This window comes from Triturus cristatus, chromosome 7, assembly GCF_964204655.1.
Source record: "Triturus cristatus chromosome 7, aTriCri1.1, whole genome shotgun sequence".
NCBI lineage: Eukaryota > Metazoa > Chordata > Amphibia > Caudata > Salamandridae > Triturus > Triturus cristatus.
The window spans coordinates 163361540-163389027 of NC_140590.1; the positions used below are offsets into that span (position 1 = coordinate 163361540).

General features: G+C 49.2%; 1 protein-coding gene across 1 annotated transcript in view; it reads left to right on the forward strand.

Annotated features, from left to right (window-relative positions):
- Positions 1–276: 276 nt before the first annotated feature.
- The window catches only part of ARHGAP33 (Rho GTPase activating protein 33), a 472696-nt gene continuing 445484 nt past the window's right edge, over positions 277–27488 (forward strand). The window contains exon 1 of the mRNA XM_085615935.1: positions 277–555. The gene's annotated coding sequence lies outside the window, so the exon portion shown is untranslated. The remainder of the gene's footprint in view (positions 556–27488) is intronic.

Genomic DNA, 27488 nt, shown 5'->3' on the forward strand with positions numbered 1-27488 from the left:
TAGTACTTAATTAGTATTGCTATAGTACTAATAATCGTGCTAAAAAAAGCTCTTTTTGAAGAGTCCCCTAAGTATTTACAACTGTAAATCTCTTCCGTTGTTAATCGGCCCCTCAGAGTTCACACGATTCTTGTCTCTAGTGGGTGGAAGCTTCCATGGTCTGAATGTACTCTCAAGCCATAGGCCTTGGGCTTACAGGCATTTTTGGATTTACAGCTGAACGGAAAGGGCGGGGCTGGGGTATTCTTATTTGGTTTGTTACTTCCTGAAAGTTGTGTTTTCAGTTCTTTCCTGAAGCGGGCACAGTCTGTGGTCTGTGGCTAAGGAGCAGGGTGATGGCAACAGGTTCCAGATTTTGAGGGCGGAATCGGAGTGTTGCCAAGTGTCTATGGTACCTGCGACTGAGAGTTTCCAGACATAGGGCGCTTTCACTGCCCAGCCTTCCTGCGCCGCCGGATATGTGACATTATTGACAGAGATTCAGGAGACGGGTAACTGACTTCCTTTTGGGTCAAGCTGTCTTGGATCACAAGAGGGAGCCGATAAGTCACTGCGGTAAGTTGACATTTGTCAGGTAAATGCTACCTGTGTTGCTTTGGTACTGCTCAACCTCTGCATATCATTCTGTAACATTTTTGACTTTTGTATAGAGCACAATCCGCCATTACTCAAGCATTGCAGCAGTTTTAATAGTTAAGAGCTGGCTTTTGAATCACTTATCTGTGTTGACCAAAACATCAGGCAGCACGGTCTAATAACTGATGGCGGCTCACACTGGTGGGCAAACCCCACCACGAAAGCGTCCGCCCACTACAGCCAATGAACAAGTAGGCGGGGCCATATTTGCATAGGGGCTGTGCTCCATGCTTACAGTTTCACTTCCTGACACTAACGGTTACTAGTACCAAATTATCATTACATACTCAGAGATGACAGGGTAAATGCCACCAAGAAGTATTGTCGCCTTTGCTGGTTTCAAATATTTTAGCCAACAACAATTTGCATGCTGTGATTTTTGAGACCATACTTTCAATGTTGAAACAGAACTACATGTCCCAGAATGGATCACGCCAAAGGCGGGACTGGCTGAAAGCATCATGCATGACTTGGAGTCACTTAGAATCTGTGCATGCCAGGTGCTTCATGCAATAATGTCTCTGGTGCACCTGGTATCTCCCCACTGCAATGTGAAGGTGATTCCAACCCTCAGGGCAGGCTCAGTCTATTGGTCCCTGTGTTTTAAAGTGTCCCAGACTTAGAGGGTATCATACTGCCCATGTGATAATCAATCTGCACAAACACTAGTGCACTTTGTGTTTTTCTGTGCTTTGCACAGTCTGCCACGTAAGCACTTTATGAAGCACTTGTTCTGTGAGTTCGGACGGTGTAGAGTAGCTCTGCTACATCTGCAGGTTTTAAGCTCGCCTGAAATGTGTCATTGGGTCTGTGCCTTTCTGAAATCAGCTATTCGGGCAAGAAAAACAATGATAGCGTAACTGCGCCTTAGTCCTTTTACTGCCTCATGATTTCTATTGTAATTTTAAGTGAGAAGTGTGGCACAATGATTAGAGCGGCAGACCCTGATGCAGAGGTCTAGCCCGGGACCAGGGTTCAATTCCCCGCCTCGGCGGGTCTTGGGCTCAAAAATTCCACGGACCTGATAATTCTCGCCTCGGTACCTATTCCAATCATGGAGTCCCACTCTGCAACTCTGGGCAATAGCTTGCTTAATCTCCACAACGGCCCCCACAACGCAAAGGATACCTGGCCTCCACCTTGGGGGTGCCCAGGAGTGCACGCCTCACAGGGAAAGCCAGGATGGGTTCCACAGCGGTATTCGTACAAGCGCCTTGAGACCCTTGCGGTGAGTAGTGCGCTATATAAGTATCAAATTTACATTTACATTTAAGCTGAAGCCTGTTTAAGGAAGTTTTAAACATATGTATGAATTTATTGTATCGGTTTAAAGTGCCTCCCTGTGTATATGGAAGAGTCATCCGTGCATCCTGCTGTGGTTTTTATCTCTTCGCCCTCATTATTCATGTGTATGTATTTTTGTGGTTTTCTTTTATGATCTATATATAGGTCGAATTAATATTTGAATTGATTGATTAATAATACACCCTCTTGGAGACACTTTTCTTCTCCTGAGAAGCAACAAAAACAAGACAAATGTTCACAGACACACTGATCAGCGATGTGTGTGTGGCCCCTGATATTTTGTTGCGTCCTCCCGGGAGTTAGGGCTTCCTGATACCAGTTAGAAGGCAGTGCCCATCCCCTGGGGTTCATGCCCGAGCCTGGGATGTCTCTGGGGAACTCCCTGCCTCAGCATACCTGCCCAAGCATGGTAGGGGTAGATGGGACGATGAGGAGTGACCAGAATGTAATCTACAGGCCACCATGTTTGTTTCCTGTAATCCTGGCAGGCGGTCATGCAGCGTCTGTCCCACTGCTGTGCCTTTCTAAGGCTCAAAGGAGAGCCATAGAAAGGCAGTGCCGTGGGAGTGCCGACGCAGCACGTACTGCACACGGAGAAATGCACCATGTCGTGTATTCTTACTGTGCAGGAACTGGGGGTGCAAACATGCAGGGGGGGGCACAACATGTGCCCCGTGCATGCACTTCCATACCCAGAGGCTACAGGGGGCCCTGTAAGGACCACCTGAGTTCCCTCACCACCACCCTTCTCATGGCGGTGCTCACCCCCATGGAAAGGGTCCAGTGCCCAACTCGTAATATGCTCGGCAGTGCCGCATCTGCGCCACCAGCAAACTGCAGTCTCAGATCTCTGCGCCACTGCCGCAGGAGCCACGATCCCCGATGGTTGCGGTGGACCTGTAGCAGTCCGACCGCCAAACTCAAAATACGGCGGTCAGACCGCCGGTGCGACGGCCGCTGCACTGCCACCATGGATTCGGCGGTCCAGAACTCGTAATCGGCCCTTAGACTAGTTACACTTTCATAACCAATATGGATGCTTCCTCTATTGCGGGAAGGGGAATAACAGAGATGAAAACAATAAGGGAAGAACATCGAGCGACTCAAATGAAGGCAAAGAGTAGACACAGAAATGAGCATGTCTGAGATTTCAGAAAGATCAACAATGTTGGGACCCAGGGGGGGCAAAGACGAGAGCCGGTCTCCATCTGGGTAACTGTGCAAGTGACACAAGCCACTAGACAGGTGTTATGATTTCCGTTTTATCTAAGGTCTGCCACGGAACTCCTAGCATTTAGGAGAGGTCTGAAGACTAGGTTGTTCACAGCTTAGCCTCTGATAGGGCCCTAGGAATGGAGGGTTTTCCAGGTAAACAGTGCTTAGCGCCAGGACACCTTCGGGTAACAGTGCGCTTTATAAACCTATACAACATAACATATAACATGACAGGCAGCTAGATGAAGGGCTAGGGGCCGGAGCTTTAGAAGGCTGAAGCACACAGGGAGCCCTTCCAGTGCGCAGGCAGGGATGTTTGAGGTCCACCCAATGTATTTATTGTTCATTCGAAGTGATTTTTTGAATGAGAGAAAACAAGCTATTTAGAGTACCTGCCACGGTAAGAAAGGCTGCAGATTTAGTAGGGGGTAAGTTTTTCTGTGAATGGAGAGACTGGTGCGGGCGTATCCATCTCTTGGGGGGAGGGGGGAGGAGAGGGCGGTGGCAAGAGTAAGTTTGGGGATTTGGGACAACACTAGGGGAGCTCGCTGAGGGGTGCTTGATGGGGTGTGAATGAGAGAGACTGGGGAATGCAACAAAAAGTATATGAAGGGAAGAAAGGAAGAAAGGAACGCGTTCCGAGAGCATGTGGGGGAATTTGTTGATGCAACTTTCACAAGTTGGGATTTTAAGGGAGAAGGGGAGTGACATGAAGTTAACGTATTAGTGAGGTTTGATTTCAGAATGTCTTCTGTAATTTCATAAAGTATTTCTACAGATCTGTCTTTAATAAAGTGGCCTTTTTGGTATCTCTCAGAGAGCTCAGTGACGCACTTCGAGTGGAGTTCATGCTGTTGCCTTTCCCATTAAAAGCTCTTATTTAGGAAGTTTCAGAGTTCAGTCCGTTCGAACCCCTGCAGATAAGAACCTCCAGCCCCTCCCATCTGACCCTCACCCTTCCTACTCCACAGAGCCCTGACCCCGCTTAGTTCCCACCTCTTCAGCCTCCAGCCTTCCTCGAGTCTGTCAATGATTTTACTCCACCACCTCTGCTGGGTGAGGATTGCATGACGTCACCAGATTTTCTGTGACGCACCTCTTTCTAGAACCCATGGGCTCCCATGCACCTCAGCCCAGGACCCTCGTGCTCCAGAGCCCCGCCTCCTCTGTCACGTGTCCTCAAAAATAGGCCCTGGGTCAACCTTCTGGCACACACTGGGCCAGAGGACCGTGTGCCCCCCTCTCTAAATATGAAATATGTCTATGGTTTCTGCACTCCTGCACCTCTCCCCCTCCGGCCTGGCACGCCTCCCTTGGAGCAGGTAAAGGCTATAGATGTAGCGCGCAACCGCCAGCGCTGCTTACTTAGGAGCTGGAGAACCAGGTTCGAGACTCGGCGTGGGCTCAGCGTCCTGTGATTCTGGGAAAATCACTTAATCTCCTCCTGCCTACCAAAAATGAATGTGCTCTGGTGTAACGCAACTGCTGCTCATGTAAAGCGCTCCAATACATTCGGGTCGAGTTAGCGCTATATTATACAACTGCAAAAAAAGGGCTGCGCAGCACTTTTCCTAATACATGTTTGTGCTTATCCGGTTATCGCTGCCATGCAGTGACTCGGTGGCTGTAGGGTCTACTGGGGCACGTGTGGTTGCAATAGAGCCCGAAAAGGAAGCTTGGCTTCACTCTGGTCGCACACTCTGTCGTACCAAGAACTTCCCTTCTACCAGAGGCGTAGCTAGAGCTTGTGGCGCCCGGGGCTATCCCTCAGATTGCCGCCCCTGGAGAGGGGGATTAGGGGTGCTGGGGAAAAAGGACCGAGAGACACATAGTATCGCCGCTAATAGTTACCTCGATCATGCAAGTTACATGCACATACATGACACCGTCCAAGGCTACACAGTTAAATACACCGGTGACCGGCAGTACAAAGGAGAACACACAGACTGCCACCCTGCAGGATTTCAGGAAGGGCCTAAAAACATGGTTATTCGATTAACGTCCCTAATCAGCAGCACCGCCCCCACCCTCCAGCGCCTAGATACCCTCACAGGTGATAAGTAGCGCTATGCAAATCCTGTTTGTTTGATTGATTGACACCCGATTTCCACACATCGTTTGAGCGCTACATTAGTTTTATCTGTAAAATTGTATGTCTTTGCAAGTTAAGTGACCACTTCAATGGAGATTATGCTGTCTATAAATGACACTGCGCGAACACACCATGCTTTAATGATATATGTTCAACATTGTGAGTTCAGTGATGAAGCACAGATGGCAGCGACGCCACTCTGAAAATTGTTCGAGCACCACTGGGTGTTCCCAATCCTGTTTCTCTTGGTTATTACCTTCTCTGACTCAACGAAATTCTAGTCCCCCTCCCATATGAATGTGTCACAAGCACTCTGGACATTATTAAGGCAGGTATTGGCCTGATAATGTGGTAACCAGATATTTTACTCATTTGCATTTTTAAAGAAGGGCGCATGTTGTGTGTGTTTTTAGTGTCTCACCAGAGTGACCAAAAAAAGAAGCCTGCTGTGGTAGGCCCTTTATAGTTTTCAGAGCTCGATACAGTCTCTGACAATTCTATGTTTATTTGTAAATTGCTGGCCTCTGTGCTAAGGCTGGGTGTTAAGCAGTCTGGATTCCCCCTTGCACAATTGTTGGCTCAATTACTTTAACTGTAACTCTAAACCTAGAACACAAACCCTAACCACAAACCTGCGGTAAGACCCAATCGAAACACTTGTGTTTATCCAAATCTTAAAACTAACCCGCAATCTAAGCATAATCGTACATGTATCTCTAAACCTATTGTTAATCCAAGCGATGCTAATAATTCCAGTCCTCGTTCCACCCCTATCCCATTCATCTAACCATCACCCTCATCCTAGTTATAACCCAATTCTTTCTAACACTAATATTGACTGTCACTCCAACTCAAACACTAATACCAGCTTTAAGGCAACCCCTATCTCGTGCCCTAACTCGAGAATAGCAGATCTTGTTTCAGTGCAAGATTTGTGCATGCTGTGGTGCCTTATGTTAAAAACAAGATCTGCAAACTTTAGTCCATTCTCTAGATGTCACCAGGTAGGTATGTGAAACTGCCCTACTCACTGGCCTATCGAGCCTGACTTCCCCAACATTATTGTTAATCTCAGCAGCAAGGCTTACTGCAAACATGGAAAAGGACAGTCCACAGCTCATCAGTTAGAGAATGTCTGAGGTCGCTCCCAGTAGAGAAACACTGCATACTCAGGACAGTGTGTATAACCTTCCAAGCCCTTCACCAACCTACCTAGCATCAGCAATTACACGTCACTGGGCAAAACAGAAACCCCAGAAACAAAGAAGCACTGATGCTTGTAGCTCTGAAATTCAACATAAAAAAATCGAATGGCCTTATTTAGAGATTGGTGAATGGAATACTCTGCCACACAGTGGCACATATCCTGTGCTCTGTATACAAAGGCTATAGGCAAAATGCACCTGTTTGTTTGTGTCTGAGCATCCCATCGGCCAAACTCCAAAGTAGGCCCTTACTCCATCTCAATAACAGCACCCAGAATATGGATTGTTTTATTTATCCAATAAAACTCCATATTCATGCCTCATAACACCTAACACTAGCACTTACGTTTGTGACATTTAATTGCAGCTCTCTCCAGCACCTGTACCGCCACATATGCAGTGTCATTCTTAAATCAAATATTGTAGAGTGAAGAACAAACTGACTACTTAACGTGCACTATAAGACAACACGTCTTTGCTAACATGGATTTATAGGACTTGGATGCATTTCTCAAAATATGTATCTACAAATTGCAAAATGCTCTGCCGTCATCCTGAACATTTCTTTGTAAATATGTATGTTTATTATTTGGAATCATTTCCCACATTTTTTTGTAAAAATAAAAAACTGTAGAGTACTTTAACATCGTCTGCGTGTGGTATAAAATTTCAAATAAAGAAATAAAAATGTAGAAATTACCAGCATTTGCAAGGTTCTATACTTTATGGAATGCTCTCCCACACCCCACTGTACAACCGGCGGCCATGTCTACGTTTCTACAGGGCAATGCCTGCAATGTTCAGCTCATGGTTTGTGCACGTGGAGGGGCGCAGCTGGCACCGGAAGTACAGCTAACAGCAGCAGGCCGGACATAAAGGAAGCATAGCTGCCAAGGTTTCAGATTGCTAAGTGTGACATTTTTATAATGTCAGCGTAATTATGAGTGACATTTCAACAACTATGAGTGACACTTTTTTCGCAAGGAAATTCAAGCAATAAAAATAAAGGCAACATAAATATCAGAAATTACACCCATTTGAGCAACGAGAAACTGTAAGAAGATTTTAAAACGGCTGCAAAGCACTGGAAATGGAAGGGTACACGCATAGCATAGAGGTCACAACCCCTCTGCAGACTGTAATTTATCTCAAAAGGACACACTGAGCAATTTGATAAAAATCAATTCGTTAATAACAGCAGGGTGTGCGTCACCGCCCGTTATTTATTAACAATCTGAAGCTACGTTGCATTGCTAGTCTAAGCAATTAACATTGAGACACAATTAAGCATGGGGTGCATGCAAGCCTCAGGAGAAAAGTTTGATTAAAGTACACATAGCTTAGGGGTCACAATTCGGCTGTAGGCAGTTTTATTTCAAATATATACTTTTTGAGAGAGTGAGCATTAAAAAGCCCGCACTAAGAGTACGTGCACCAGTGCGTGTTATGCAGCAGGCTGTAAAAGTAGTCTAAAAAATACATATGGCACTGCACAGAAGTGTTTGCTTTAAAACATACCTGCACTCGTACTGACTCCTGAAGATGAATGACTTCTTGTGGCAGCTGTGCATCGGATCCCACGCGCAGGTGCCAACATGAGAAGCTTAGACAGCTCCTATACTTCTGCACAGGTTGGCCGGCGACTCAGAAGGCCTGCCTCACTCGAGTAAGCCATAGGTAGGCTTGAGGTCATGGGTCGAGTCGCCAGGCGGGATCTCATCATGCTGCTTTGAGCCGCTCTCAGCGGCCTTGCCCAGCACTTAGCAGGCTGTTGACCAACTTAATTTAGCCGCGGCCGGCGTTGTTTGGGCCCGCCTGTCCTGGATGGCGTGCGTCGGTGGTGGGAATCAATCCATTTAGGGGAGGGGATGTGGTCCTTCGGCTGCGCTGCCGACTTTGGTGCAGAAAAACCAGGGTTCGAGCCTCGAGGTCGCGTCCACATCCTGTGATTCTGGGCAAATCACTTAGTCTCCCCGTGCCTGAATATGTAATGTAAATACGGTGCTCATGTACAGCGCTCCAATACCTTCGGGTCGAGTTCGCGCTATATAAAAGATGCAAAAAAAAAAATCCCCACCGGGACATGGTCAAGTAGCTCGAAGCTGGCTCCCACGCTATCGCGTTGTGCAGAATTATGGCGCCGCCTAAACGTGCAGCTGCAGCACAAACCTTCGATAAATGCCGCCCGGTCGATGTGCACCGCGGGTGGCAGCTGAGCTCAGCATGACTGCGGGACCTGGCTGTGACTCGACCCTGCCTTAGCGGGAGGTTGACATTGCCCAGGAGAGACTGGTGACCCGGTCGCGACTCGCGCACGCACCACACGGTGCGTGCAGCGTGCGTGCGCTTGTGCAGGCAGTAGTTGCAAGCAGGTCACGTGAGCTTGCTTGGCGCTTGCACTGCAAACAGGGCTGCGAGGCACTGGCGGCCCGTTGCGGCGGCCTTTATAATTTATTTGGGGACTGGAGACACTGACTGACAAAGTTTTAGACAGTTAGTGTCCCCAAATAAATTATAAAGGCCGCCGCAACAGGCCGCCAGTGCCACGCGGCCGCCACCTCCAGAACAGTGCCGCCTGGGGCGGTTCGCCCCCCTCGCCCCCCCCTAGCTATGCCACTGGTACTGATGTGCTTAGGGGATCAACAGCTACTGCGGAGAGTATGTGTACCTGCTGCTCCATCATAACTAATGTTGGTGTCAATTCAGCTCAGTGTTCCTGAAGATGCCTGTCTTTAAATGTCCTTAATGAGCGACCGAATTGCATCTAGAGTATGCTGTTGCTCTAAAAAGAAGATTAGATGAGACATAGGCCAGTTTTGCTGCCAGGTTTATCCTTTATTGACTAGGGCAGCCGGAGCAGTCTCTTCTGTAATTATAGCACTATGAGTCGCTATTTCTCCCTGAAGAGGGTCCTCTTTCACCACTTGTAGGAAATCATCTAGGAAATCTGAATAGGATATCTATTAGAATAGAATCAAGAGGAAGAATAGTTGTCTATATATTTCCTCTTCATATCCATGGCATTTTTAATTGCACATGTAGTGATAGTGTTTCGAGTTATTTTTACTATTACAGAGAAAGTCTTCACTTTTTTCCAGAAGCAGAATACCAGGAAAGACCATATTTTCCCATATGCGCTGCAGAACCTCAGACCCTTGTAAGAACCTTCCCTTAATGTCTTCCTCCTCAGTATCCTGCCCACCAGGTAGGTATAGACAATTTTTCTTGCAGGAGGAAGGGATTGTCCCTGGTTTAAAATGTTGCAGTCATTGCCATTTCAATCATGCACTGTTTATCTAATGTAGATGGAGCTAATTCAGGGGAATCATCACTTTCGGGGTCAGGCTTACCCATCATCCAAATGGCGCCTCTTAACCTGACACTTCTTGTACTGCTCTATTTTCTGCATAAACACAGCCACAATCACCCACACAACACTGTGGCTCACGATCTACAAAAATGCAAATGACTTTCTCCCTCATTTATGTTGCTGAGCAACATTGACTCTCGCGAAGTGGCACCATTACAGAGTCCGGCAGCTGCATCCACATAATTGAATAATCCCCACTTGCTTCACTCCAATAGAAGTGTTCCAAGTAAACAGAATGCACGCTGATCCAAAATTGTTCTGCTGAAGCAGGACCGCAGTAGAACTGCCACAGTTTTGTATTACGAGAGCAGCGGCTTCCATGCTGTCCTCAATACTTCATACGGGCCTGCTAAAACAGGACCTCTTATACTGTTGTATTAGCTATGACGTCGCTATAGAAGAGGCTTATGTCTACTATAGACTTACAATAAATGTAAATCAACATTATCACCAGTACCCAGTGAACATACTTGCACAGAAACAACAGAACATGGAGTGAGGTGGGTTGCCTTCCATTTATGTTGCCTTCCATTTATGTTAATCATATGATAGGCAAAAGCAGTTGGCAATATGGGAGGGATGGGAAAACAAGTGATTTTTTTTACCTGTGTATTTTTTTGGCTTGATGACCTGTTATGTCCACAAAAGCATTCTCTCATGAATTAAGGGTTATTGGGAGGAAGACGGATGAGGACATAATGGCTGGCACCCTCCACTTTTCAGCAGTGCTGCTGCTATACTTTTATTAGGAATGCGCTTGTCTGTGTCCGTGCCTGAATATGTAATGTAAATACGGCCAGGTGCTCATGTACAGCGCTCCAATACCTTCGGGTCGAGTTCGCGCTATATAAAAGATGCAAAAAAAAAATCCCCACCGGTACATGGTCGAGTAGCTCGAAGCTGGCTCCCACGCTATCGCGTTGTGCAGAATTATGGCGCCACCTAAACGTGCAGCACAAACCTTCGATAAATGCCGCCCGCTCGATGTGCACCGCGGGCGGCAGCTGAGCTCAGCATGACTGCGGGTCTGCGGGACCTGGCTGTGACTCACTCGTCCCCGCCTTAGCGGGAGGTTGACATTGCTTGCCGATTGCCCAGGAGACTGGTGACCCGGTCGCTACTCGCGCACGCACCACACGGTGCGTGCAGCGTGCAGCGTGCGTGCGCTTGTGCAGTAGTTGCAAGCAGGTCACGTGAGCTTGCTTGGCGCTTGCACTTCAAACAGGGCCGCCGCCGCCGCGAGGCACTGGCGGCCCGTTGCGGCGGCCTTTATAATTTATTTGGGGACTGGGGACACTGACTGACAAAGTGTTAGACAGTTAGTGTCCCCAAATAAATTATAAAGGCCGCCGAAACGGGCCGCCAGTGCTACGCGGCCGCCGCCTCCACAACAGTGCCGCCTGGGGCGGTCCGCCCCCCTCGCCCCCCCCTAGCTACGCCACTGCCTTCTACTCTTAAAAGTATGTGCACATTGGCCGCGGCTGCTGTGCGGTGTGTCACCAGACATCCAGTGTGTACCAAGTGATGCTGCTGGCCTGTGTGCCACCATGAGAAGGCTGCGCTAGCATCAGTGGTGAGAGGCTGCTGCGCAGCAAGAGGAGTCAGCCGTTCAGGTTTGAGCGGGACCGGCCTTCTCACAGTGCCTGAATCGGCCTTCTCACAGTGCTGGGACCGGCCTTCTCACAGTGCTGGGACCGGCCTTCTTACAGTGCCGGGACCGGCCTTCTCACAGTGCTGGGACGGGCTTTCTCACAGTGCCGGGACTGACCTTCTTACAGTGCCGGGACCGGCCTTCTCACAGTGCTGGGACCGGCCTTCTCACAGTGCCGGGACTGACCTTCTCACAGTGCCGGGACCGGCCTTCTCACAGTGCTGGGACGGGCTTTCTTACAGTGCCGGGACTGACCTTCTTACAGTGCCGGGACCGGCCTTCTCACAGTGCCGGGACCGGCCTTCTCACAGTGCCGGGACCGGCCTTCTCACAGTGCTGGGACCGGCCTTCTCACAGTGCCGGGACTGACCTTCTTACAGTGCCGGGACCGGCCTTCTCACAGTGCTGGGACGGGCTTTCTTACAGTGCCGGGACTGACCTTCTTACAGTGCCGGGACCGGCCTTCTCACAGTGCTGGGACCGGCCTTCTCACAGTGCCGGGACTGACCTTCTCACAGTGCCGGGACCGGCCTTGTCACAGTGCGGGGACGGGCCTTCTTACAGTGCCAGGACCGGCCTTCTTACAGTGCCACATGAGAAGGCTGCGTTAGCATCAGTGATGAGAGGCTGCTGCGCAGCAAGAGGAGTCAGCCGTTCAGGTTTGAGCGGGACCGGCCTTCTCACAGTGCCTGAATCGGCCTTCTCACAGTGCGGTGAACGGCCTTCTCACAGTGCTGGGACCGGCCTTCTCACAGTGCTGGGACTGGACTTCTCACAGTGCTGTGACCGGCCTTCTTACAGTGCCTGGAACGGCCTTCTCACAGTGCCGGGACCGGCCTTCTCACAGTGCCGGGACCGGCCTTCTCACAGTGCTGGGACCGGCCTTCTCACAGTGCCGGGACTGACCTTCTTACAGTGCCGGGACCGGCCTTCTCACAGTGCTGGGACGGGCTTTCTTACAGTGCCGGGACTGACCTTCTTACAGTGCCGGGACCGGCCTTCTCACAGTGCTGGGACCGGCCTTCTCACAGTGCCGGGACTGACCTTCTCACAGTGCCGGGACCGGCCTTCTCACAGTGCTGGGACTGGACTTCTCACAGTGCTGTGACCGGCCTTCTTACAGTGCCTGGAACGGCCTTCTCACAGTGCCGGGACCGGCCTTCTCACAGTGCCGGGACCGGCCTTCTCACAGTGCTGGGACCGGCCTTCTCACAGTGCCGGGACTGACCTTCTTACAGTGCCGGGACCGGCCTTCTCACAGTGCTGGGACGGGCTTTCTTACAGTGCCGGGACTGACCTTCTTACAGTGCCGGGACCGGCCTTCTCACAGTGCTGGGACCGGCCTTCTCACAGTGCCGGGACTGACCTTCTCACAGTGCCGGGACCGGCCTTCTCACAGTGCTGGGACGGGCTTTCTTACAGTGCCGGGACTGACCTTCTTACAGTGCCGGGACCGGCCTTCTCACAGTGCCGGGACCGGCCTTCTCACAGTGCCGGGACCGGCCTTCTCACAGTGCTGGGACCGGCCTTCTCACAGTGCTGGGACCGGCCTTCTCACAGTGCCGGGACTGACCTTCTTACAGTGCCGGGACCGGCCTTCTCACAGTGCTGGGACGGGCTTTCTTACAGTGCCGGGACTGACCTTCTTACAGTGCCGGGACCGGCCTTCTCACAGTGCTGGGACTGGCCTTCTCACAGTGCCGGGACTGACATTCTCACAGTGCCGGGACCGGCCTACTCACAGTGCTGGGACGGGCTTTCTTACAGTGCCGGGACTGACCTTCTTACAGTGCCGGGACCGGCCTTCTCACAGTGCGGGGATGGGCCTTCTTACAGTGCCGGGAACGGCGTATTACAGTGCCTGGACCGGGCTTTTTACAGTGCCTGGACAGGACTTCTTACAGTGCCGGGACCGGCCATCTTACAGTGCCTGGATCGGCCTTCTTACAGTGCGGGGAACGGCCTTCTCACAGTGCCCGGACCACCTTCTCACAGTGCTGGGACCGGACTTCTCACAGTGCTGGGACCGGACTTCTTACAGTGCCTGGAACGGCCTTCTTACAGTGCCTGGACCGGCCTTCTCACAGTGCTGGGACCGGACTTCTCACAGTGCTGGGACCGGACTTCTTACAGTGCCTGGAACGGCCTTCTTACAGTGCCTGGAACGGCCTTCTCACAGTGCTGGGACCACCTTCTTACAGTGCCGGGACTGACCTTCTTACAGTGCCGGGACTGACCTTCTTACAGTGCCGGGACCGGCCTTCTCACAGTGCCGGGACGGGCCTTCTTACAGTGCCAGGAACTGCCTTATTACAGTGCCTGGACCGGGGTTCTTACAGTGCCTGGACCGGCCTTCATACAGTGCAGGGACCGGCCTTCTTACAGTGCCACCATGAGAAGGCTGCGTTAGCATCAGTGGTGAGAGGCTGCTGCGCAGCAAGAGGAGTCAGCCGTTCAGGTTTGAGCGGGACCGGCCTTCTCACAGTGCCTGAATCGGCCTTCTTACAGTGCGGTGAACGGCCTTCTCACAGTGCTGGGACCGGCCTTCTCACAGTGCTGTGACCGGCCTTCTTACAGTGCCTAGAACGGCCTTCTCACAGTGCCGGGACCGGCCTTCTCACAGTGCCGGGACCGGCCTTCTCACAGTGCCGGGACCGGCCTTCTCACAGTGCTGGGACGGGCTTTCTTACAGTGCCGGGACTAACCTTCTTACAGTGCCGGGACCGGCCTTCTCATAGTGCCGGGACGGGCCTTCTTACAGTGCCGGGACCGGGCTTTTTACAGTGCCTGGACAGGACTTCTTACAGTGCCGGGACCGGCCTTCTTACAGTGCCTGGATCGGCCTTCTTACAGTGCGGGGAACGGCCTTCTCACAGTGCCCGGACTGCCTTCTCACAGTGCTGGGACCGGACTTCTCACAGTGCTGGGACCGGACTTCTTACAGTGCCTGGAACGGCCTTCTTACAGTGCCTGGACCGGCCTTCTCACAGTGCTGGGACCGGACTTCTTACAGTGCCTGGAACGGCCTTCTTACAGTGCCTGGAACGGCCTTCTCACAGTGCTGGGACGGCCTTCTTACAGTGCCGGGACTGACCTTCTTACAGTGCCTGGACCGGCCTTCTTACAGTGCCGGGACCGGGTTCTCACAGTGCCGGGACGGCCTTTTCACAGTGCCGGGGCCGGCCTTCTCACAGTGCCTGGACCGGCCTTCTTACAGTGCCGGGACTGGCCTTCTCACAGTGCTGGGACCGGCCTTCTCACAGTGCCGGGACCGGCCGTCTTGGAGCTAGGGGGATTTAATTAAAATAAAAAAAACTTACCTTCCCGGGTACCGCACCTCAGCTCTTGTCCAGGTCCCGTTGTCCTGCTGCTCTCCTGAACAGGAAGCAGCCACAGGCAGCCTCCCTCCCCCAAACCAATCACTGCGCTGCAATGCAGCGTTGTGATTGGTGCGGACAGTGCCCAGCCGGGAGCCTGTAGGGAGGCCATTATCTCTATGTAGGATGCATGCAGTCTACATAGAGAAAAGGGAGAGTGCGCATGACTGCTTTGGTCGGCCTCAGAGGGCCGACTAAACAGTCAGGGCCCACAACAGTGGGCTAGCCACGCCTCTCCTGCTTTATAGCAGACCCGCCCACCTGCCCGCCCCCAACCAGGCACCTCTGCTTTCTCGCAGTGCGAGAAGCATAAACATAAAATGGTAGTTTTACCATTATATGTTTCTGCTTCTCGCACTGCGAGAAAGCAGTGGGGCGACGCTCCTCCACCCTAATGGAGAACCCGGGTGATGATACCAGAGGACGGGGTGGCGCTGGGGATGGCGTGAAGTGGAGAGAATGAGCAACAATTGCTTGTTGCAAGATAGTGGCATTCCATAGAGGCCATGACAATAGCATGGGTGTTGAACCGACAGTAACTAACCATATGTAGGTGTTTGTGTATATTTATACCAGTAGTAACCATGTTATGGTCTTCCACCTCAATGATGCTAATGTTTATCAACCTTAGTAGAAAGAAGCTTTGAGTTAGCTGTGCAAGAACGCAAACATATCCATTGCATGCACATAACCCACTGCGCTACTAACCTGGATTAGAACAGGTGAAGGATCTTTTGCTGAAACCCACAGTGTCATTTATAGGCCTGGGCGGAGTTCGAGGAGTTCTGAAGTGATCTAAAAACTCTGCTATGCTAGGCGGAGTTCCGCAAGTGGTGGAGTACCTTAGGTCACGCCATTCGTGCTGATTTTTAGTGCCAGGTGTTTGCGCCCCCCCCCTCTGGAAAATCAGCACAAATGCACAGAGGGTGCTGCTTCTTTCTGCCACTCGAGTAGATGTTCTATTTGAGTGGCAGCTTCCTCAACGCGAACAAAAGGTTTCTCAGAGTGGGCGGTAGTGGCCATCCCCGACCACCCCACGTTGAGAGAGCTCACCTGGAGGCGGTCTGAAGTAAGAGTTTGCTTGGCGAGCGAGGAAAAAACTCCGCTCATGGAGCAGAGTTTTTCAGAACACCGCGCGCTGTGCGGAGTGGTACAAACTCTGCAAACTGTGCGAGCGGTTCGGAATTTCACACCCAGGCCTGATCATTCTAGGGTGTGAACATGTGACCTATAGGCTGCACAATGTAACTGGCACATACGTTTTTTGTACTATTATTCAAATGCACGACCAGCAAATTACACGCAGATCTATGTTGCAGGTGGAGAGGTGTGTGTGTGCGCGTGCTTGAGTGCATGCACACACGTGTGTGTCACCTGGTGCTGCTAGTAAGCTAGCTCAGCAGTCCGTGTTCTTACTGTGATACACTGAGGCCCATCCTAAGGTCCCAGGCTTGACCCTTGTTGCTGCCAATTTAGCCTTTATTCTTCTAGGGTGACTAATAATAAGGCCCCTGGGTCAGGTAACAATAACGTCTGTTAATATGTACAACAGAAAATAAGAGAAAGGGGTCATTCAGTGGAGTGCGTCACTTTCAAGGTGGCTGTTGTAAAACTCAGGAATTTTCTTTAAGAAAAGGTGGCAACCCACTGCCTGCAGGCTCCATAGAGCTGGGCATGTATCACCCAAATGCCACTTCAATTTGTGGCATCTGAAAACTGAATTTGTATCAGTGCCCTGCTGCTGTCATCACACAGCTGGGCTTGTATCAGATTAATGCTGTCATACTGTCAAGTCAAGAAAATGTTACAGTACAATTCATTAAAACCATTACAAGCAAACATCTCATAATTTTGTTTTTTTAAACCACACAATACAATTTAAAATGTCAATTACAAAGCACCATTTTTTAGAAGGACGATATAAGGGCAGACAACACAGGTTAAAATATCGACTACGAAGCAACGCTTTTAGCAAATGAAACAATGTATCAAAGTCGTTATGACGTAAGAAAAGAGTGCAGAGCACAAAAAGCGCAGGGTACAGAAAGACGGGCACGAGTTTCCCCAGGTTTCTTCAAATGCCGTCTCCTGGTGTTCTCACTCTCTTGACTGGGGGTGAATGTTTGATTTGTTCCGCATTTCGTCCATCATTTGTGTGTTTTGTTGTCTCCAGACGTTCAGCAAGGAGCATTTATTCTGTAATTACAGAAAGGATAACTTTGGGTGGCTTCAACAGCTGTCACGGGGCACTCCATGAGAGATTTATCAGACTCTACAAGCAAGAGCCTACCTAGTGCGCAGCGGCTGCTGGCATCCACGGGGGGGAGGGGCACGCGTGCAAATAATATATAACAAAGAAACGCGCCTGCAAAAATATATTTAAAAAAACACTTACCTTACAGGAACAAGACGTCCTCTGGTCAATACCTCTTCCTTTGCAAAAACTGGAACTAGATGCAGCAACTCCCTTGACCAATCCTGGTGCTCTCCTGCAGCATGAGAGCAGTGCCCTTATTGGAGGGAGCGGCCTCCATCACCGCTCCTGACTGCTCTGATAGCTTGCTCTTGCTGTAACCCAGCTGCCTTAGGAAAGCTGGGTTAGAGATGTTTAAAATGCGCATGTGTGGCTGGCCGTCTCAAGACGGCCGGCCAAAAAGACATGTGCACTTTAAACAGTGCAGAGACACCCCACTCTCCTCCCTGTTGCTGTCTCTTAGCAGCGGCCCGCCTCCGTCCTGACGCTCTATTCGGGACGGGGCATGAAAAATAAAATGATGATACATTTCCATTTTATTTTTAATTTCTGGGGCTTTGGGGGGCTTTGAAGTGGGGCGACCCTTCCCCGCTCTGTCGGAGGACCTGCCCCTGCTAGTGCGGTGTCGCACGCAACAAATATGCCAGGAATGCGAGGACGTTCGGCTAAAGTGTGCTAAGAAGTTAGTTGATTTGTTAGTTTTGCTCGATTAGTAAACCTTTTGCAACGTTTAAAATGTTGTTAAAATGTTAAAAATTACAGTTCAATTACAGCACACCTTAGAGAATACTCGTGTTAGAGTCATCAGATGTGAGAAGAAAGGAAAAAAGATTACGTAGAAACGCCGACAGCGATGGAAAGTACTTAAAATGAGAAATGACAGATTACCACCCATTTTCAGCTGAAAATTGAACAAGTGAATTATAGGGGACACAGTTTTAAGACAAGAAAAGGCAGTTGACAACCCATATTCAGTCTGAAATGTAATAGGTGAATTGTAGGGGATGTAGGCTAGGGTGGAGGCACCGTGACCCCACTAGAGCTGTGGTTCCCCACCTGTGGTCCGGGGACCCCTGGTGGTTTGTGAAGCTTCCTCAGGGAGTCCGCAACTGCTAAGGAACTTAAATATTATTAACAGGTTAATAAAGGGTATATAAATAAAGAAGCTAAATGTACAATTGAAAACTTTAAAGTGAACAGTAAATGTGAATGAATTTTAAAATTGGAGGCTAAAAGTTAAATTAGTATCCTCAGATTGATTCGTGGGAGCAAAGCAAGTGCATCAAACAAAATCTAGTATGGACAATGAGCGGCCTCAATTTAATTCAGAAAAGCTCCAACCTTTCTATTAAAATTGAAATTTAGTTTTTTTATATATATATGTGTTTGCAAATGAATTAAAATGCGTCATCATTTTTGTATTTGTGGGATGAATGTTTTTTCTGTATTTTTTGTGCCTTGTTTTGCGGTTCACATTTTCGACAATGCTTAGGCTGGGTTCCCCGGCTTCCAGTAATGACTCAGTGGGGGGGTCCCCGGGTTCCAGTAATGATTTAGTAGGGGTCCCCAGAAGTCAAGAGGTTGAGAATAACTGCATTAGAGGGTTGCCAACTGTAAGTTAAAAGCAAAGCAAAAGTTTGTAGGAGGAGAATCTAGGCTTAAGGACCATGATAGGGAAAACATTGTCTTAGAATACCATAAGAAGTGCCGGCCAATGGGGAAGTGTCACGATTCAGTCCTGAACCCACGTGCCCTCCACCAGGGATCTGAATTGTGGGACATTCCAGTATTCTAATAAGCTTCCAGACACTCCTCTGCATGCATATGCTGAATTCCAACCCTTTGTACACTATTTGGAAATTGCTATCCATTCCCAATCCATGCCGGGTTTTATGGAAGCCAATCTGCTCATGCTTGAAACTCCATTACCTGTAAGCCCCGGCTCACTGCTTCGTCTCCACCCTCAGGCCAAGGATGGGTGGAGGAATTCAGCGCACCAGTGGCTGGCAGCTGCTAGCCTGCTCACACCTGATGCATGTGATTACTGTGAGCTCTTTTAAGCCACAGCTCTCTTCAGTCCAGTGTTTGTCATTGTAGCTGTGTTCTTGTGAGACCGACTCTTGTTTCCTAAGCTATTGCTATTCTTATTTTCCCAGGTTCCTGAGTTATAGTTATTCCTTGTTCCTGTTCCTGAGCTGCAGCTATTCCTTGTTCCTGAATTACAGTAGCAGCTGCTACCGAACAGGGGTGGTAGGGCAGGGACGGGGGACGGAGGGAGGGGGAGGGAAATAATAAAAAATAAAGCACTTACCTGTACCGCCAGCCGCTGCCTCTTCTTCCGCCGTCCTTCTTCCGCAGGAAGCACACAGCCTCCCAGAAACCCCTGACCAATCACAACACTGCCTTAGCAGCGTTGTGATTGGTCTGAGCGCCGTGGTTCGGTGATCAGGCGGGGCTAAAAGGCTGTGCATGTTCTCAGCCTGCGTGGAGAACATTCAGAGTGCGCATGACGGTTTGGACGGCCCGAGACGGCCGGCCAAACCATCATATGCACTTTAGGTGTTGCCACCACTCCTCCCCCTAAGACGTGAGGAGCCCAACCCTGCCCCCTGGCTTCAGCTGCAAGCTGAATACAGAAAAGAAATGATAACAAACGTTATTATCATTTTACTTTTTGTATTCAGCTTGCAGTTCAAGCAGTGGGGCGACGCTTCTCCACCTTAGTGGAGGAGCCGCCACTGCTGAATCAGCACTGCCAGTGCTACCATGATTCCCTAGTTTTAGCAATTCCTTGATTCCAGAGCTATGGCTATTCCTTGTTTCTGAATTAGCACTGCTTGCCGTGCTTCCTAGATTCTTTGATTCCAGAGTTACAGCTATTCCTTTCCTGCATTAGCACTGCTCTCAATGCTTCCTAGATTCCTTGATTCCAGAGCTATGGCTATTCTTTTCCTGAATTAGCACTGCTCGCCATGCTTCCTAGATTCCTTGATTCCAGAGTTACAGTTATTCCTTGTTCCTGCATTAGCTCTGCTTGAAGTGCTTCCTAGATTCCTTGATTCCAGAGCTACAGCTATTCCTTGTTCCTGCATTAGCACTGCTCTCAATGCTTCCTAGATTCCTTGATTCCAGAGCTATGGCTATTCCTTGTTCCTGCATTAGCACTGCTCGCCATGCTTCCTAGATTCCTTGATTCCACAGCTACATATATTTCTGGTTCCTGCATTAGCACTGCTCTCAGTGCTTCCTAGATTCCTTGATTCCAGAGCTATGGCTATTCTTTTCCTGAATTAGCACTGCTCGCCATGCTTCCTAGATTCCTTGATTCCAGAGTTACAGTTATTCCTTGTTCCTGCATTAGCACTGCTTGAAGTGCTTCCTAGATTCCTTGATTCCAGAGCTACAGCTATTCCTTGTTCCTGCATTAGCACTGCTCTCAGTGCTTCCTAGATTCCTTGATTCCACAGCTATGGCTATTCCTTGTTCCTGCATTAGCACTGCTCGCCATGCTTCCTAGATTCCTTGATTCCAGAGCTACAGATATTTCTGATTCCTGTATTAGCACTGCACTCAGTGCCTCCTAGATTCCTTGATTCCAGAGTTAAAGTTATTCCTTGTTCCTGCATTAGCACTGCTTGAAGTGCTTCCTAGATTCCTTGATTCCAGAGCTACAGCTATTCCTTGTTCCTGCATTAACACTGCTTGCAGTGCTTCCTAGATTCCTTGATTCCAGAGCTATGGCTATTCCTTGTTCCTGCATTAGCACTGCTCGCCATGCTTCCTAGATTCCTTGATTCCAGAGCTACATCTATTCCTTGTTCCTGCATTAGCACTGCTCTCAGTGCTTCCTAGATTCCTTGATTCCAGAGCTATGGCTATTCCTTGTTCCTGCATTAGCACTGCTCTCAGTGCTTCCTAGATTCCTTGATTCCAGAGCTATGGCTATTCCTTGTTCCTGAATTAGCACTGCTCTCAGTGCTTCCTAGATTCCTTGATTCCAGAGCTATGGATATTCCTTGTTCCTGAATTAGCACTGCTCTCAGTGCTTCCTAGATTCCTTGATTCCAGAGCTATGGATATTCCTTGTTCCTGAATTAGCACTGCTCTCAGTGCTTCCTAGATTCCTTGATTCCAGAGCTATGGCTATTCCTTGTTCCTGAATTAGCACTGCTCTCAGTGCTTCCTAGATTCATTGATTCCAGAGCTATGGATATTCCTTGTTCCTGAATTAGCACTGCTCTCAGTGCTTCCTAGATTCCTTGATTCCAGAGCTATGGATATTCCTTGTTCCTGAATTAGCACTGCTTGCGGTGCTTCCTAGATTCCTTGATTCCAGAGCTATGGATATTCCTTGTTCCTGAATTAGCACTGGTTGCGGTGCCTCCTAGATCCCTTGATTCCAGAGCTACATATATTCCTTGTTCCTGCATTAACACTGCTTGCAGTGCTTCCTAGATTCCTTGATTTCAAAGCTATAGCTATTCCTTGTTCCTGAATTTTTTTAAAACAATTTTTATTAGAAACAAAGACAGCTGCAGAGACAATAACCTTGACAATGTAGATAAGCCAGTCCATACGATTACAAATCAACCTCAGCGATCCTCGACCTCGCTGGAGTCCAGAGTATCACAATCCAATCGCCGCCATTCGCTCCCCCTGAAAAGCACTTGCGTGTCCCTGGGTCAGAAGTCTGCTGGGCGATGTTCCTATTAGCTACACACCACCCTTATGTGGCCCACTCCTGCTCAGCCTGCATGAGGTCCGTCGCCTCCCAGATATTGAGGAGACATAACGTGGGTGTCGGGTGAACTGTCTTACCACACGTCCTAGTCAATTGCCTGGTAACATCAGTCCAGTATCTCTGTATGTGAGGGCAGCCCCATAAAATATGCAAGAATGTTCCCGTCTGAGCGCAATGTCGGAGGCAGAGTGTGTCAGGTCGCCTATTAAGCCTGTGCATCAGAATGGCATCAAAGTACACCCGATGCAGGATTTTAAGCTGCACCAGGCGAAGACGCATTGGGATAGCCACCTCTCTGGGTGAGGACAATGCCTCCCGCCAGTCCTCATCGGCCAAATCCCCTAGTTCGTTTTCCCAGGACACCCTGAGCTTCGACATCGGATCAACCCGGTTGTTGATCAGCTTCTTGTATGTGAATGATATGGCCATACGGTTCATAGGATCTAACAAGAGCCTATCCTCCAGGGGAGAGGAGTCCGGAAGGGGTGTGTTTTTAGGGCGCGCCGATTCTATGGCATGGCTTATCTGTAGGTACCGAAATCGCTCCGATGGAGCTAATTGATATTTTGCCTGAAGTTCCGGGAATGATGCCTTTTTGCCCTTGACCCACAGATCGCCCACCTTGGAGATTCCAATCATCTCCCACTTATCGAACCCCGCATATGCGATAAGTCTCCCTAGAATATCCAGCTCCCATAGTGGGGTAGCCTTCGTTAGTCGTCCCCGCCATCCCATCCGTCTCTGCGCTCCATGCCATACCTCCACCGTGTGCGCCGTCGGGCCGGTCAGTCCCAATTTCTTACGATTTGTGTACAGAGCTCTATTATAGCCCCCTTTCCCCAAAAACCAATGGTCCGTGCGGAAGCTCGGATCATCATGTCTCCCGAACACCCAATGGTTAATGGCCGTCAGTTGTGAGGCTTGGTAGTAAAGGCGCAGGTCCGGCAATCCTATACCCCCATCATACCATCCCATTGTTAACTTGGTCATAGCAATGCGGGGCGGTTTATTGTCCCACAGTAAATCTCGTAATACGGCCTCAATCTGCGAAAAATAGGAATTAGGGACCAGATTGGGCGTATTATGTAATGCATAAAGGAAACGTGGCAGAGCAAGCATCTTGTATAAGGACGCACGACCCAGCAATGTTTGTGGGAGAGTTTTCCAATATATGACATCCGTACGAAACCGCCGCAGCAGCCCCTGTAGATTCCTTTCAAAAAACAATGTGGTATTGGTAGTGATAAATATCCCCAAGTAAAGGAAACCCTGGCAAGCCACCGAGATAGTGTATCCTCGAGGGCTTCGAGAAGGTTCTCCCCAAAGGGAATACATCTGGGATTTAGACCAGTTTATTCGATATCCAGAGTGCGCTCCAAAGATATGAAAGATATGGAGTACCCGGCGTAATGATCGCGCTGGGGAAGCAAGGTAGAGTAAAATATCATCGGCATATAATGATATTTGGTCTTCATGTTCTTCTGTCCATCTCATGCCTCTGATACCCGGATCTCCCTGTATCCAAACCGCCAATGGCTCGAGAACCAGGGCGAAAAGAAGCGGCGACAGTGGACATCCCTGCCTAGTGCCTCGGCAAAGGGGGAAGGAGGTGGAGCGATGATGATTCACTAAGACGTGAGCCCTGGGTTGTGAATATAACAATTGGACCCATCTCTTGAATTTGGGGCCGAAGCCCATTCGGTCAAGAACCGCAAACAGGTACTCCCATGCTACGGTATCGAACACCATTTGCGCGTCAAGTGCTAATAGTATAGCCTCCTCTTCCAGGGTATGCACCCGCCCAATGACCCCATTGACCCTTCGCAGGTTGCCTGCCGTATTCTGTCCCGGCATGAATCCAGATTGATCCGGATGGATCAGATCTGTTAAGTAGGGGAGCAGACGATTCACCAGTAGCTTGGCCAATATTTTTGCCTCTATTGCGATTAAAGAGATGGGTCTATACGAATGAAACTCATCGACTGGCTTGCCGGGTTTATGGATAACCACTATAGCGGCCTCTCTGATGTCTTCTGGGAGGAGGGCGCGTTCGTAACTTTCATTATAAAGATTAAGTAAATGAAGTGCTAGCATGGAGGCCATTGGCTTAATTAGTTCAATCGGGAGTCCGTTCGGGCCCGCCGCTTTACCTGTGCGGATATCTTGTATGGCCTTATGGACTTCTTCATTGGATAGATCAGCCTCTAGTGCCATTCTGTCTTGCTCAGAGAGACCCCTCACCTCGATAGTGACAAGAAGGTCCGCCGACCATGCCGCCTGGGAGGCTTCCGGAGCCCCATATACTGTTTTATAATGCTGAGCAAAAGTTTCAGCGATCTCCCGTGGGTCTGTGATCAGAGTATCCTCAGCACCCTTGAGTGCACGCACCCATCTTGCTGCCTGCTCTTTCCGCTCTAGCCAGGCTAATAACTTTCCGGTGCGTTCCCCTTGTTCATAGATGCGATGTCGGCTGGCCAATATTCTCCTATTAACGTCCTCTAGTAGTAGCTGTTTATAGTCTTGCCTTTTTATGTTTAGTAAGTGTTGAGTGCCTGGATCTGGGTCTCAACTCAACTTCAAAACGAAGAATTTCTGTTTCCATCTCCAGCACTCGTCTACGGCGCTCGGCCCTGTGGCCAGCCATCGCCAACAACGCCCTTCCCTTGATCACCGCTCCGTATGCCCCCCACAGTGTAACAGCTGACGTGACCGAACCAGTGTTTTAAGCAAAGTAGTACTCCGTATCTTTCCTCAAAGTATCTCTGATGTGAGGGACCTTTAGTGCCCAGGGTGGAATCCGTACTGGGCCCGGTTGCGGCGGGTGTCGCATACCCAGACCCGTAAATACAGGGGAATGGTCTGACACTCCTCGCGCCAGGCACCGTGAGTCCAAAAAGTCTTGTATATGCTGCGCTTGTGTAAACAGATAGTCTATTTGTGATTGACTCCCGTGGACCCCCGACTGAAATGTGAAATGTGTCCCTGACATGCGCCCACCTCCAGACATCAACCATCCCCAAGGCCTCTACGAAGTCGCGTAGGTGGGAACCGTGCACTGGGTCACGTCTAGGGGGGATCTATCCACGAGTCCGCCCATCATCAAATTAAAGTCACCCCCCATTACCAGTGTGCCCATTGGTAGGTTTAGTAGTAAAGTCGCAACATCAGTCAGCGTCTTACGTTATCAACCGGGAGGTGCATATATTGAAACAACATTAAGAACTCTACCTTCCCATAAACCTGTGCAAGCTACGTATCGCCCCAGCTGATCTGTCCAGGTATTGTGAAGCACGTAGGGACAGTTTTTCCGCAGGTGTATTCCAACCCCCCTCCATCCAGTAGTGAAACCTGAGTGTGCCAACATACGGTATCCTTTCCTATCTAGGGCCTTACATGAATTCCCATTTAAATGAGTTTCCTGTAGTAGCACCATATCAAGCCCTTGTCGGTGTACAAATTGCAACACAACACCCCCTTGTTCCTGAATTAACACTGCTTGCTTGCAGTGCTACCTAGATTCCTAGATTCCTGAGTTATAGCTATTCCTTGTTCCAGAATTAGCACTACTTGCAGTACTTCCTGGATTCCTTGATTCCAGAGCTATAGCTATTCCTTGTTCCTGAATTAGCACTACTTGCGGTGCTTCCTGGATTCCTTGATTCCAGAGCTATAGCTATTCCTTGTTCCTGAATTAGCACTACTTGCGGTGCTTCCTAGATTCCTTGATTCCAGAGCTACAGATATTCCTTGTTCCTGAATTAACACTGCTTGCAGTGCTACCTAGATTCCAGAGTTATTGCTATTCCTTGTTCCTGAACTAGCAGTGCCTTCAGTGCTACCTCGTTTTTTTAACATAGCTAATTCCTTGTTTCTGAACTAGTACTGCCTCCAGTATTACTCTAGTGCTCCCTTGAGTCTCTCTCCTTCTGTATGACCTTTTCCCAGTCCCTGCTTTTCTTCCCATTACCTTTGTTCCAGCTCCTAGTCTGCTTCCATCCTATTCCTGCTGTTTTGTTTCTAGTTTCCTGCTATGTTTGTTGCTTGTTTTCTGCTGAGCGTGCCCTTTGGTTTCTCCTCTTTCGTGTTAAGCACTTCTTCTTGCTAGTGCTAGCTCCTTGTCTATTGTGTCTGTGTGTTTAGTTCTGCACCCTTGCTGTTGCTGCCTTGCATGTTCCTGTTTTATCAACAACCTAGGTGGTGTTTCCTGTCTACTGTGAGTATTGTCTTTGAGTTACTTTTATAACATCACCATAGGTATCCGCTCCACAGACCCTGCCTTTGCATGTTATCTAATATATGGGTATTCGCAGTCAGTATCTGTAACAGCAATTGCGGGTGAAAAGCGTACTGAGCTTCAGTCCTACAGTGTGGCTCTCTAGAGTGCTTTACCCCACATACCCTTCATTCTTAATGTTGATATATATACATATATGTCTTTCACTTCCATCCTGGGTGTAGTTCGTCTGAATGCCACATTTCCTCTTGAGTGCCAGTCCAGAGTCCTTGTACAGACCTTCCTCTTTGGATTCCCTTTACCCTCTGACTCTCTGTCTGGTCTTGTGCAGCTCTGTACCCAATATTCTGCCTACTTACCTTCCCTGCCTCCAGTCCTTGCCAGAGTCCCTGACATATGCCAGTGTCCCGGACTAAGTCCTGACAGGCGAGAGTCCAGGCCGTCTGCTTGGTCTTGACGCCCTTTACAAGAATGATTTGATTGTATTATGCCATGTTGTTAAAGAACCGTCACTTCCTTTATCAAGACCTTAGAGATACCATGGAATGTCCCGGAGATTAATTTTAGCGCTGCAGGGCATCATAGACGACCAGCTTTTTTTCCGCAAACCCTAAGAATTTTTGTGAAACAACAGTTCAAAATAGGATCCGTTGCTTTTAGGCTGGCAATCACCGCCTGCCTGCAGGACTGGATGCCACGTTGGTTAAAAAGAACATTTAGCAGTGTCCTCCTTTCCCTCAGTGGAGAAGGATACAAGCATATTATGTGAATAACATTTTCTTCCCCTGAACTACACAGTCTGAAGCAAACCTTTTCAATGGCCAGGTTCCATGTTACCCTGTGGACTTTGCCTGGAAAACGGCTGAAGATGGAATCTCAAAGTGGATCACCTGGCTTCTAAGTAAAATTGGGGCTTAAGTATTTTAATCTCGTTTAAAATCGCCCAGGCGTGAGATCTGGAGGATAAGGACTCTTTGTCTATGAGTGCAGAGATTTTTTTCATCATCCTATTAACCTGTTTTTTAATAGAAGCTGGAGATGGGGTGAGGGGGTTCTCATACTGGCCGAACACCCAGATAATCAATGGACAGTTCAAGATACTAGCGAGCTGGAGTTCCTTCGTTTGTTTGTAGTTCCTGCCCTAGCGCTTGGCACAGTTGGGTTACTGGGGAGGACTTTATTCTGCTCTATGTTTTTATGTAGGCCCCTTATCTTGCTATTAACTGGATTGGTAGGCCAAACTCCAGCCTTATCTGTGCCAGCGATGCATTTGGAGGTAGACGGAAAAGCGATCTAAATATTTTCGAGGGGATCGAGTTTAGGGTCGCCACATCTCTACCACGGAAGGCTTCACTTCCATAAGAGATACTCCGGTATGAGTTTTGCTGCTATTATCTGCAGCCGTGGC